Genomic DNA, 15,302 nt, shown 5'->3' with positions numbered 1-15,302 from the left:
CAATGGAATATTACTCAGCTATTAGAAATGACAAATACCCACCATTTGCTTCAACGTGGATGGAACTGGAGGGTATTATGCTGAGTGAAGTAAGCCAGTCGGAGAAGGACAAACATTATATGTTCTCATTCATTTGGGGAATATAAATAATAGTGAAAGGGAATATAAGGGAAGGGGGAAGAAATGTGTGGGAAATATCAGAAAGGGAGACAGAACGTAAAGACTGCTAACTCTGGGAAACGAACTAGGGGTGGGTGAAGGGGAGGAGGGCGGGGGGTGGGAGTGAATGGGTGACGGGCACTGGGGGTTATTCTGTATGTTAGTAAATTGAACACCAATAAAAAATAAATTAAAAAAAAAGGCACTTTCAGAATAACACAAGTATTCCAGAGGTAGTATATTGTGATGGCTAAGAACATGGTCTCTAGAGTGATGTTTCTGCATTCAAACCCTGGTGTTTCCACTTGCTAGCTGGTAATCCTGGGCAAGTCACAGCCTTTCTGTGTGTCAGTTTAAAACAGGGATGATAATAATACTATTTCTCAAAGCTGATCGGAGGGATGCCCAGGTGGCTCAGTGGTTTAGCACCTGCCTTCAGCCCAGGGTATGATCCTGGAGACCCAGTATCGAATCCCACATCAGGCTCCCTGTGTGGAGCCTGCTTCTCCCTCTGACTATGTCTCTGCCTCTCTCTCTCTCTATCTCCCATGAATAAATAAATATAATCTTTTTAAAAAAAGCTGTTTGGAGAATTTAACGAGTTGATATGTTTGAATCACCCAAAATACTGTCTGATAGTGTGCAATAAATGGCAAGTTTTACTATTATTAAATAAATATTACTATTATTTTCAATAGTATGTATATAAGGTTGTTGAAAAAATTACAAAAGAAACCCCACACAATTATTGGAACCACACTATTAAAGAAATTTATGTGGGTGAGTGACCTCACAACTTAAATTCAAATCCGTTTAAACAAACATACTATTTTTAAAAATATTAACAACAAAAAATTGGGAGCCAAGTATCAGGAATGATAACAGTATAAATGTTGGGATGCCATCTTTCATGGCATGATTCCTGCAAAAAGAATCTATTGAAGGTTGTTCCAATTTTTTCAGCCAGCTTCATAATCTCATCATAAAATAGCCTCCACAATTCTCAGAATCCAGGCTACATATCTGGTCAACCCTGATAAAGTCTTACACAAAGAATCCCTTAATGCCAGAATTATTCAGCCCTGGATCTCTTTCCCTCACACTCCACATGTAGTCCATGAGCACATTTTGTCACATGTATCTTCAAAATATATCCTGAATTCTTGTCCTTGTCACCACCTCCCGTGTACCTGCTCTAGGCTACGCCATCACTTAGGCCATGCATGGTAAGAACTGAGGTCCACAGCAGGTTGCTGGAAAAGATAAGAAGAGAAAATCTGAGGTGAGATGCAGACATGAGAGCTGAAAGACAGTGGAAGCCAAGAAGTAGAACCTGAAGATGCTAAAGTTTCATCTTTTCAAGTAGATAGTAAATGTGTTCTGTAGGCCATGTCTTTTTAATGCTAACAAAAATAGTATCAGCAGAGTACCTGGGTGGCTCAGTTGGTTTAGTGTAAGACTCTTGGCTTCAGCTCAAGTCATGATCTCAGGGTCATGAGAACAAGCCCTGTGCAGGGCTTTGCGCTCAACCTAGAGTCCGCTTGAGATCCTCTCTCTCCCGCTGCCCCTCCCCCCACCACTCACATGAGTGCTCTCTTTCTCTCTCTCTCTCTCTCTCTCAAAATAAATAGATCTTTAAAAACTCCAATAATATCAGTTGTAGTAAGTAGCAAGGCACTACTGCTACTTGTTCACAGAAGTCTAAAACCTTTGATTGAGGGCAGCTCGGGTGGCTCAGAGGTTTAGCGCCACCTTCAGCCCAGGGTGTGATCCTGGCGACCTGGGATCAAGTCCCACGTTGGGCTCCCTGCATGGAGCCTGCTTCTTCCTCTGCCTGTCTCTCTGACTGTCTCTTTCTCTCAGTATCTCTCATGAATAAGTAAATAAAATCTTTTAAAAAAATAAAACCTTTGATTGAGGGCATCTACAAAGTCTGTGCTATGCTGCACATGAGACTATGCTTTATTAACACAGGACCAGGTACTTCGAATGTGCTTTATTAACAGGCTCACTAAAAGCTCATTCAGAGATTCACTCGTTCATTTGTGTATACACTTATTCATCTTTTAAGTCATTACCTCAACAAACATATATTGAATGCATACCACTTTCTAAGTGCTCTCCTAAGTACAGGGATGGTAAATGATGAGAAAAATACCATCTCTATTATTTCAGAAAAATCATTGTTTTCCTAATCAATAAAGGTTGCTGTAACATCTGGATTCTAGCTGAGTAGCCTGGAAGCACGAGAATATTAAAACCTTGGATATTAAAGTCTGAAAAATCCATGTGAAGTTGTTGCCCTTGTAACTTCACATATCACATCTTCTGATACCACAATCTAAACAGACCATAGAACTGACTTAAAAATTTACCTTGCCCTTCAAGGAAGGTGACACAACTTCACTTGTGATCTTCAAATTGCTAGTGCTACTCAAAAAGAAAGAAAGTGTCCTGTTGATCTCTTTGCTTAATGTCTGGTCACAAAAATTGAGGTTCTCTAGAGGCATGGAGATATAAAGAAAAGGTAATTACCAGTTGAGGATTATAAAGTATTCTCCAACCTGTCACACCGAGGTGCTTGAGGAAAAACAGGAGAAAGTCTCTGAATAAACTCTATAAAGTACTGAGCAACTCCAGGAAAGAATCATCATACCCACCATGGACAATATTTTAGGTTGGGATTTTATCCCAGCTTATCTCATAGGCTCAGAGTAATATGTCCATGAGATAAGGCCACTTAGGAAAATGGACAGCCTTTTACATTAAAATTTACAAAAAGAACACCAAAGAGCCTTTGGCGCACAGACTGGTCCCTCCAAAGTGATGTCAAATAGAGTCATATTGGGATGTTAGAAGCTAATGACAGGGAACCAGAGGGATTTATACATACATGAACTTCTCAGTGGAATAGATACCCAAGAGAGCAACCAATGAGTCTATTCATGTAGACAAGAAGCAATTAGAGAACCAGTTTAGTTTGTTAAGGCATAGCATTGATGTATTTACATTACTTAGGATGATTTCTTTCTGATAATGCAGACATCTTTAGAAGAAGTTCACCCTTAACCCTCCCAGTGGTGATCAGATAGAATCATGAGAGAGGTCATGGAAACCAGGCCAGCGCATTATGGAAGTTGTGTTGTCCTACAGCCACACGACCTCCTAAAATTCATGTGAAGAAGTTACAGGTTATATAATCCTGCTTCAGTTCCCTCACTTATAAAATGAAGACAATGATAGTGCCTACTTCATACAGTTGTCATGAGAAACAAAACCTGGTACACAGTTAACTCTCACCCAACATTATAAAAAATAATTGTGAAGCCTTACTTTTTTTGTGAGAGAGACTCCATTCATTTCTGAAAGTGCCCATTGTCTCTAAAAGAAATAATTTATCCCTCAGAGGCCTTAGGAGTCACCATGTCTTGATTCCAGAGACCCTATTATGGTGGAGTTGACATGTGTGTTAATAATTAACAAACTGAGAAGTAAGACACAGGAGAATTCAAATATGAGCTGCTTAAACTGACAAAGCAGGAAAACAAGAATTCATCTGTAGCATATTCGCTTTGCCCACTGACTTCCAGAGAAAGCTGAATGACCCAGGGACTCAACAAAAAAATCTCAGATATATTTCTTTTTTTAAAAAGATTTTATTTATTTATTCATGAGAGACACAGAGAGAGGCAGAGACACAGGCAGAGGGAGAAGCAGGCTCCCAGCAGAATTCGATCCTGGGACCCTAGGATCATGACCTGAGACAAAGGCAGACGCTCAACCACTAAGCCACCCAGGCATCCCTCCCCCATATATTTCTACATAGAAACTGACCACCAGGAGCTGAGATATAACATTTTCCTGGATGCCCTCTACCCAAACACTTCCTATTTTTGATAATTGCCCACTATGTGAAATGTGATAGGAAACTATAACTGTACAGCACTGTGTTCACAATCCCTCTAGAGAAGACTCCAGAGTGAGGCATGCATGAAGATCCTGGTTCTGTCCAAACTGTCCTGGAACTTGGAGGAGTTAATGTGCCAAAGCCTCAGTTTCCTCATAAGTAAAGTGGGATTTACGATAGTACCTATCTGTAAAGTTGCTGTAAGGATTAAATTAATTAAGACATGTAAAACACTACAAACATGGTCAATGTACTAGGAAGTGGTGTATTTGAGAATGGTTATTATTATTATTATTATTATTATTATTATTATTACGCTTACTATGCTCACAGCTCAGCTAGCAGCAAAAGAACTTATCTCAGCCAAAGGGTTGCAATGAATACCGTACAGAAGTTAGGATAATTAGAATTTATTGACAGTCAGTGTTGTGGCATATGACATTAGCAAGAGTCCGACAGTTGTGGTAGTGGTAGCCATTGAGAGTAGTGTCAAAGGCAGAAATGGTGGATGTGCCAGAGGAATTGTCTTAACAAAACTGTTCCAGGGGTTTTGTCTTTCCTGTGGTTCCTGCCTTTTGGCTTTCTTTGTTTAACGTTGATTTTCTTGGCCTAAATTATCCAGTGTTCCCTTTGGTTTGTGAGCACCCTTTTATTCTTCTAATACATTTCTTTTATGCTTAAGTTAGACACAGTTGATTTCTGTTGTGTACATCCGAGATCACCTTCCCCCCCCCCCCCACATTATCACAGACATCCATGTGGTAAGCAAGGGTGGTGACAGTGGGGGGAGCCCAAACAGGAAAAGCAGATTGCCACTACTACTTTTGCTCAAATTCCTGAGTTGTTGTCTCTCACCTTTAACTCTCAAATGGCCCATGACTGGACTTCTTGACACAACATGCCAAACTTCAAGAATCTTAAATTATAAATTTATATCATAAATATGGGAAAAGCTGACATGCTTCTTTGTCTCTCCTTACTCCTATCTTGGCATATTTAACTCACCTGTTTTGTATCAACTTTGTTCTAGTGGAGGAATATTCCACTCAGTTGGCTGGGAAAGAAAAGCCTTTTTAAAACCTATCATTTATGACAACGTGGATGGAATTGGAGGGTATTATGCTGAGTGAAATAAGTCAGGCAGAGAAAGACAATTATCATATAGTTTCACTCATATGCAGAATATAAGAACTAGCGAAAGAGACTATAAGGGAAAGGAGAGGAAATTGAATGGAGAAAAATCAAAGACAAAGACCTTGAGAGACTCTTAACTGTGGGAAACAAACGGAGGATTGCTGAAGGGGAGGTGGGTGGCGGAATGGAGCAATTGGGTTATGGGCATTAAGAAGGGTATGTGGGAAATGAACAAGGGGTGGTGGAAAGGGAGGTGGGCAGGGGGTGGGGGTGACTGGGTGATGGGCACTGAGGGGGGCACTTGATGGGATAAGCACTGGGTGTTATGCTATATGTTGGCAAATTGAACTGAAAGAAAGAAAGAAAGAAAGAAAGAAAGAAAGAAAGAAAGAAAGAAAGAAAGAAAGAAAGAAAGAAAGAAAAGAAAAGAAAGAAAAGAAAGAAAGAAAGGTATGTGATGTGAGAGCACTGGGTGTTATATGTAACTGATGAAAACAATTATTGAAAACTACACCTGCAACTAATGATGTACTATATGTTGGCAAATTGAATTTAAATTAAAAAAATAAAAAATAAATAAAAGTAAAAATAAGTAAATAATTTTTTAAAAAGCCATGAAGTAGGAGCATATTTGTTTTTTTTGTTTTTTTTAATAATAAATTTATTTTTTATTGGTGTTCAATTTGCCAACATACAGAATAACACCCAGTGCTCATCCCGTCAAGTGTCCCCCTCAGTGCCCGCCAACCAGTCACCCCCACCCCCCGCCCTCCTCCCCTTCCACCACCCCTAGTTCGTTTCCCAGAGTTAGGAGTCTTCATGTTCTGTATCCCTTTCTGATATTTCCTACCCATTTCTTCTCCCTTCCCTTCTATTCCCTTTCACTATTTTTTATATTCCCCAAATGAATGAGACCATATAATGTTTGTCCTTCTCAGATTGATTTATTTCACTCAGCACAACACCCTCCAGTTCCATCCACGTCGAAGCAAATGGTGGGTATTTGTCGTTTCTAACGGCTGAGGAATATTCCATTGTATACATAGACCACAGCTTCTTTATCCATTCATCTTTCGATGGACACCGAGGCTCCTTCCACAGTTTGGCTATTGTGGACATTGCTGCTAGAAACATCAGGGTGCAGGTGTCCCGGCATTTCATTGCATCTGCATCTTTGGGGTAAATCCCAACAGTGCAATTGCTGGGTCGTAGGGCAGGTCTATTTTTAACTCTTTGAGGAACCTCCACATCACTTGCCATCAGGGAAATACAAATCAAAACCACAATAAAATACCATCTCACACCAGTGAGAATGGGGAAAATTAACAAGGCAGGAAACCACAAATGTTGGAGAGGATGCGGAGTAGGAGCATATTTGGATCAGTTTCTCAGGTTTCCAAATCCAGCAAAATGTAAATAAAAAATTTATAATAGTTTCTTTTACTAAGCAAAAGACAAAAAAAATAAGCCAAAGCATAGAAAGTACCCAAATCCTAACATCAGATAAATGCATTACCAGTAAGGAAAGCTACAAGTAAACATTTATCATGAACATAGATACAAAAATCCTCAGCAAAATACTACCAAACCAAATCCAGTAGTGTATAAAAGAATTAAGCACAGTGATTAAGTGGGTATTATCCCAGGTATGCAAGGCTGAGCCAACATTTGAAAATCAATAGATGTAATCGACCATATCAATATGCTAATAAGGAAAACATGATTGTATCACTTGCTGCTGAAAAAGCAGTTGACAAAATCCAATATTGATTCATGATAAAAACTGTCAGTGAGCTAGCACCAGAGGAAAACAAGTCATGCACAGGAAGTCGGGGGAGGCTGGAAAGAACCTTATCTTTATCTTATTACAGGTATAGATGGGTAGATATAGAAATAAGTGTAATTGTGTGTGCGTGTGTATTTCCTAGTTTTGTCTTCTAAGGTCATCTGGAAGTGACATCCAAGTAGCAATGAGCCTACCTAGCTCCTAAACCTTATTTTCTAAATAGTATTCTCTAATAGATGGAAAGAGGGCTCTCTGGAGAAAGAACTGATTCTAAGGCTGGAGCGGGGTCAACGCAAGATGAGTCTGAGCATCTTGTCATGCTCCAACAGAAATGTTCAAAACTAAAAAGATGGGGGCATGTCAAAAGGAAATAAGGCAAACTCAAAGAGCTCCCAATGACCAAACATGAAACCATCTGAGTAAATAAATAATATCAGATTATAACCCAAAGTATACAATAACTATGTGATCTCACCATACTGATATAAACAAATGATTGAAGAAATAAATAAATGGTGAAAAGAAACAGATTCTCTCTTCACAAGAATTCTAAATCATTTATTTATATATTCCCCTCTCCTCCCAGAGGTGGACCTTAGTCCCCCACTGCCTGGAGTCTAAGACAGCCTTAGTAAGTTACTACAAATGATAGAATATAAAGAAGGGAGGACATTGCTTCACACTGGACAACCTGGCAAAGCTATCTTGGTTTCATGATCGAAGGTAATATCATGGTGCCAAGTCATGTTGTGAATGTGGATCTCAGCTATAACATAATGAAAAGGGAACTTCCTGTTCTTGACAGAAAACCCATATCCCTTATCTAACCATGACCCCCCCAAAAACCCCAGGCAACTGCAAACTGAAAGCCATTCTACAAAATATTTGACTAGCACTCCTCAAAACTGTCTAAGTCATGTCCTAGACACTGTCATAGGCCAGAGGAAACCAAGGAGCCATGACAACTCAATTTGCTGTTGTTCCTGACATGTAATCTAGAAGAGAAAAGGACTTTCCTGGAAAAAAAAAAGATAAAATCCAAGTAAAATCTAAAGTTTAGAGACTAGTAATGCCAAGATTGGCTTCTTAGTTTTGACAAAGCTACCATGTTAAAGTAACATATTAGTAACAGGGGAAACTAGGGCAGGAGGGGTGTATGGGAACTGACAGTAATATCAGTTGTAAGCTTTTTAAAATTTAGAACATCCTAGAATTTTAAAATTATTTAAAATGATAATAAAAAGGTTCCATCAGGAGAAACATCACCTTTTCCATAGACTTTAGGGCCAGAAGGGAATGTATGCTAGTATCCCACTAGCATGATACTGGTGAGATGAACTGGTAACTTATGCTAGTATCTGCATGACCACCTTCAAGCATTCAAAGCACAGGTTTATAAATCTTGAGATGTGATGTCTAATGCTTCTGATTGTATAGAGATAGAAAGAGAAGAAGACACAGAGGCAGATATCCTTGGGTAGCTTTATTATGGCTAACAGGAGGACCAAAGTTAAATGATAATTATTGTAACTCACACCAGGATATTGAATGCAGGTTATGATTGCATTCAATAAAGATGTTTAGAATCACTGAAGTTAATTGTACATTCAACATATGTGAAGTAATTTTCTAAATCGAATCAGAATTAAACTTTTAATACTTTCCTCTTTTAGGTCTTTTAACAATTTACTAAATAGAATTTGATTGTGTTACTAGCCACTTCATGGGACGATTCCTAAGGAAAAAATAAGAGATGGTTTCAGATGACCCACTGGATGGTGTGGGTTCCAAAAAGATCCCTGCATCTAAAATTCAGAGTCCAAGGACTGAGTGAGATTGTAGATAAAAATAGTCCACAAAGTAGAAGTGTAAAACATTCAAGAACATTCTTGAAATGTTCTAAATTATCTTTAGAAGGATTACTTATTAGTGGTGTGATAGGATTATCAGTGGCTCAAAGATCCAACATGTTGACCTAGTGTGCTCACAAGAAATCTAGTTCATTCATTTCACAAAAGAATCTTGAGCCAGACACTCTCTAATGCACTGGGAATAGAGGTATGAACACAGCAGATGAAAGGCACCACTGGGGCAGCCCGAATGGCTCAACGGTTTAGCGCCACCTTCAGCCCAGGGCGTGATCCTGGAGACCTGGAATGGAGTTCCATGTTGGGCTCCCTGCATGGAGCCTGCTTCTCCCTCTGCCTGTGTCTCTGCCTCTCTCTCTCTCTCTCTGTGTGTGTCTCATGAATAAATAAATAAAATCTTAAAAAAAAATAGCCATGCTATAATTACATAATTCTTTGACAAATTTCTACTCCTACGTGTAGATGTATAAATGGAACTCTGCATTACTTTTATTCATAGGCTTGTGTGCACCCCCACTCTCATGTAGGTTTATATTGCAAATGGATGTAGAACAGATGAATGAATCAGATGTGATTAACCATAAGACACCTAGGAATAAACCTAACCAGAGGTGCAAGACCTGTACTCTGAAAGCTATAAAACACTAATGAAAGAAATTGAAGAGGACACAAGAAATGACAAAACATTCCCTCCTCATGGATTAGAAGAACAAACATTGTTGGAATGTTTATACTATCCAACGTAATCTACACATTCAGTGCAATTCCTATTAAAATACCAACAACATTTTTCACAGAGCTAGAACAAACAACCCTAAAATTTGTATGGAACCACAAAGACCCCGAAGAGCCAAAGCAACTTCAAGAAACAAAAGCAAAGCTGGAGACATCCCAATTCCCAACTTCAAGTCATATTACAAAGTTGTAGTGATCAAAACAGTATGGTACTGTCACAAAAATAGGCACACAGATCAATAGAACAGAATAGAGAACCCAGAAATGAACCCACAACTATATGGTCAATCTTCATCAAAGCAAGAAGGAATATCCAATGGCAAAAAGATGAGTCTCTTCAACAAATGATGCTGGGAAAACTGGAAAGCAACATGCAGAAGAATGAAACTGGACCACTTTCTTACACCATACACAAAAGTAAATTCAAAATAGATGAAAGACTTCACTGTGAAACTTGAAACCAGCCATTACAGTACTAGATATTTACCTTAAAGATACAATGTATTGATCTGAAGGGGCACCTGCACCCCAATATTCATAGCAGCAATGTCCAAAATAGCCAAACTGTGGTAAAGAACCCAGATGTCTATCTATAGATGAATAGATAAAGAAGGTGTGGTCTATATATATACAATGGAATATTACTCAGCAATCAGAAAGGATGAAATCTTACCGTTTACACTGATGTGGATAGAATTGGAGGATATGATGCTAAGTGAAATAAGTCAATCAGGAAAAGACAATTATCATATGGTTTCATTCATACATGGAGTATAAGAAACAGCACAGAGGATCATAGGAGAAGGGAGGGAAAAATCAAAGGGAAGAAATCAGAGGGGGAGACAAACCATGAGAGTCTATGAACTATAGGAAACAGTGTTGCTGGAGGGGATCTGGGGATAACTAGGTGATAGGCATTAAAGAGGGCACATGATATGATGGGCACTGGGTGTTATACGCAACTGATGAATAACTGAACTCTACATCTGCAACTAATGGTGTACTATATGTTGGGTAACTGAATTAAAATTTAATAAAAAGAAATAAATCCTAGAGAAGAACACAGGCAGTAACCTTTTTGACATTGGCCATGCAACTTCTTTTTAGATATGTCACCGGAGACAAATGAAACAAAAGCAAAAATGAATTGTTGGGACTTCATCTAAATAAGAAGCTTCTGCACAGCCAAGGAAACAGTCAACAAAAGTAAAAGGCAACCAACCAGACAGAACATAAAGACTCCTAACTCTGGGAAACGAACTAGGGGTGGTAGAAGGGGAGGAGGGCGGGGGGTAGGGGTGAATGGGTGACGGGCACTGAGGGGGGCACTTGACGGGATGAGCACTGGGTGTTATTCTGTATGTTGGTAAATTGAACACCAATAAAAAATAAATTTATTTTAAAAAATAAATAAAAGGCAACCAACGGAATGGAGAAGACATTTGCAAATGACATATCTGATTAATACTGATTTTTAAATGCAGTCCTCTAAATATCTAAGCTCACTATGAACTCTTACAGTTATGCTATTACATTTCTGTTTATATGTTTACTCTTTAACCAAAAACACATTTTCGAAGAGATGAGGATATCACTCCTGGAAAGAAAGCATAGTTTGGCCCATGACAGGGAAGTCACTGCACCAGGAGGATGGAAGAGGGTTAAACTGGGCTATTGTGGATCCTACATCATTAAAATACTAACACTAGAGACAATTTGTCTTGCCTATGTCTGTGGGATTCCTAGAGGTTGACTATAAGCACATGAAGATGACTCTCTTGTAGAAGAGATGAGGGAAGAACAGGTGGAAAAGGTGTGCTGGCGCCCTGTAGGAGAGCACACCCTCAAAATGGTGATAATTATGAGCAGGTAGGAAAGAAAGGCAACCAGGAGAACAAAAAAAGACGTCAAAGCCCTGCCTGCTACAGAAGCAAGAACTAGCTCACTGGTCGGTTTATGAGAGTAACAGAGAACCATGACTGACTGCTTGCTCTCTCAGAAAGTGATGAACCATATCGGACACACAGATGGAGAGAATTGGGGTGAATTCAGGCACTCAGGAAACCATGGCCAGAAAATCAAGCACAGGTGATGTCTTAGTGGTGGTACAATGCAGAGGCTTGCACTCCACTGTGCAGCTGTCACAAGGCATTGATGGCTCAGCTCCTCTCCACCATTTCTTTCAGTGATTATTGGGTTCTTTAATTTGGCCCACATCAGACTACATTCTGAGAATACAGACCTAAGTGTGAGAGTGCCTTTGCCCTCAAAGAGTTCAAAGTAAATAGTACAGCTACACTTATAAATGCAAACATATATATAATATATTAAATATATGTAATAAGTATTAATATTTATATATAACCAGAGATACTCTAATTTATTAATATTTAGTGGTATAGTTGATAAATGTATTTATATAGTAAGTATATATTTAATAAGTGGGTAGATAGAGAAGGGTGACGATATAGAAAAGGAAGAAGAAGAGGAGCAGGAAGAAGAAGAGAAAGGAAAAGACATATCTATTGAATGGCCAGTCTCTGTCAGATGCCGTGCTAAGTTCTTGTTCATTCAGTAAAATAGGCATTATCACGTTCAGTAGAAACTCAGAGGATTTTTGTAAATCCTCTAGATCAGAAAATCTGGTTGGGATGGGCTTTTTTTCCTCCAAAACTTGTGCTAATGTTAATTGTTGTAGCCATTTCAATTATGTTTAGAAGTTGGATGGGGATTACTGTTAAATATTTGTGGAATTAAATTGTGTTGTAGACATTTGACAATATTTCTCATCATACATCCGTCTACTTCTTACCAACAGCCTCCAGACTGTGCTATGGGAATCTCTAATCAATTAGTTGGTGTAAATAATACTAGTTGCTATACAAGGAAGGTCCCAAATCATAGTGGCTTAACCATAAGGGACTTTTCTTGCTTATATACTGTTCGGTTAGATGTTCTACAGGATCTCAGACCATGATTCAGCAATCCTAGCTTTTTCTATTTAGTGGCTCCACCAATCCTGTGACCTAGATTCTCTATCTAACAGGTGACAAAGGAAGAGAGAATAAGCAGGGGATCACTTGGGAGGTTTCACAGGTCAGACTTGGAAGTGGCACGTGTAACTTAAATTTCACTGACAATACAATGACACGACCTCAACTAATTCCAAGCGGGCTGAGAAAATTAGTGTAGATATGTCCTTAGGAGAAAAAGTAAATAATTTGGCACAGAAAGAACAAGTATCTTCTACTATAATACTTATGTTCATCAAATATCCATTTTACTTCCTCTGCCCCTGCAGAGCATATTATCTGCTTCCACTACAGAGAACCTAAATCCCAAGTAACCACTATACAGGCTCAAATGTCCAGGATCCTTAAGGTGTTCAGGGGTGCTCTCCATTCACTCCGAACATGGCTCCTGGTGGTCCAGGAACTAAACAAACACACAAAATCCAAACAGTTTATCTCACATCATACTCAGTATATGAGATACAAACAGGATGACTAGAAGTGAAAAAAAAGTTCCCTTTTATGAAAGTAAAGAATGGAGATACAATGGTCACTTTTGAAATCTTGCTGAGTTAGCTTTATGAAGGTCCCTCAACCTTGACAGTGGAGATATTTCTTTAGGAGACCCTGTTTTTCTCTCTGGGAGATTTCCAGTTTCCACTGTTTTTCCTGGCCCCTAGTCCTGTTGCATGTTTTTTTTTTCCTTATCCATTATTCTTTGAGATCATTTCTGAAGTGTATCAAGGACAAAATGAAATCTGAGATAAAATTAACAGGCTGGTTTGGCTTTATTTTGTTTTGTTTTGCCTTGCTCTGTTTTGTGTCAGCAAAGGAAGCCATCTGCTATCACTTGAGTTTTAGCAGGGGTTCAAAGATGTTAGAAAGGAGATTAAGTTTTATAGATTAAAAAGAAGAAATACTGAGATAGTGTAAAATTGACAAGGATTCTATTGAGGTGAGATTTTTGGAAAAGGAGACTTTCTAATTGGTTTTCAGGTATCTTTGATGGGCCTTGGTTAGTTGCAGGGTTCAAGTGAACAGGTCTGGAACATTTCTAAAGTGAAGGGGTTGTCTAATGCTAGGGGTTTGGGGTATTAGAGTCTGGTCATGTCCCAGAACAAGTGGAGGATATATTTTTATGTGAAGTTGATGGCCATGTTAGGCAGTTTAAACCATGTGGGAGATTATGAGGTCTTTGAGGAACATTCAGTTTTTACAGCTTACTTCTGCACACACAATTTTAAATTTCTAGAGTTGTTTTAATGCTCAGCCTAAGAATGTTAAAAATCAAGGCTCATGGCTTTCTTGCAAATGGAGTTCCTTCAATAACCTGAAGATGTGTTTTCAATTTCTACTACTAGGTCCAATACTGGTCACCATATCCAAATTTCTTTTCTTTCTTTCTTTTTAAAAGATTTTATATATTTATTTGAGAGTGTGTGTGTGTGTGTGTGTGTGAGAGAGAGAGAGAGAGAGCTCATGGGGGGGGCAGGGGCAGAGAGAGAGGGAGAAGCAGATTTCCCACTGAGCAGGGAGCCCAATGTGGAGCTCAGTCTCAGGACCCTGGGATCATGACCTGAGCCAAAGGCAGATGCTTAACCAACTGAACCACCCAAGCACCACCCAAATTTTTTTCTTAGACATAACTACTTAACCTTCTTTATTTATCTCCTTACCCTCATGACTTTCTCTTTCTTTTTTAAATTTAAATTCGATTAGCCAACATCTTAAGAGCAGCTGTATTACTTATACACTGTTTGTAGAACATCACCCAAAACAATGACATAAAACAATAACCATTTTTATTTATGGTTTATTTATGTTTATTTATGGTATTTATGGTTTTTAACCATTTTATTTATGTTAAATGGTTATTTATGAATAACCATTCAATTATGTGATGTTATGTATAGGATACTGGAACAGAAAAAGAACTTCAGAGGAAAAACTAGTGAAATCCAAAAAGTATGGGATACAGTTAATAGCAATACATGAATGTTGGATTGTTTGTATTGACATGCGTGCCAAGAGAATACAGATGATAACATCAGGGTAAACTGGGCAAAGGGTATATGGGAACGCTTGTACTGTCTTTGCACCTTTACTGTAAGCCTGAAAATATTCCAAACATTTTTATGAAATGTAATTTCTTAAGTGATTCCAGCAGAAGATACATCACCATCATCATAGATCTAGAGACAAAAGAGAATGTTTATAATACTCTCACCACGCTACTGTCAGCATGAACATCCTAGAACATTCAAACACAGTCTTGTTTTTCAGAGAGGGAGAAAGGAAGGGCAGAGAATGAGGGAGAGAGAGAATCCCAAGTAGGCTCCATGCCCAGACTGATGCAAGGTTCGATTTCATGACCCTGAGATCATGACCTGAGTTAGCCACTTAACCAACTGAATCATCCAGGTCCCCCCAAGTGCAGTCTTACACATACTGTTAGTATGAGCACCTCCAACTGTGTAGAGTCAGAAAAGGAAACAATGCAAATTCCTATGGGGAGTTTTATTATCAAATTGATCTCTCCTGAGGATCAAAATTAAACACATGAACACTGTTAATGCAAGGATATTGAATGTGGATTGTGTTTACTATTGATAACTACTATTGTGTTTCCATTCTGTATGGATATTTAGAATCATTGGAATTAACTGCATAACTAGTGTGTATAAAGTAATTTTCCAAACTGA

Source organism: Canis lupus, chromosome 18 (genome assembly GCF_011100685.1).
Source record: "Canis lupus familiaris isolate Mischka breed German Shepherd chromosome 18, alternate assembly UU_Cfam_GSD_1.0, whole genome shotgun sequence".
In the NCBI taxonomy this organism is placed as follows: Eukaryota; Metazoa; Chordata; class Mammalia; order Carnivora; family Canidae; genus Canis; species Canis lupus.
This window is presented reverse-complemented; position numbering follows the sequence as displayed.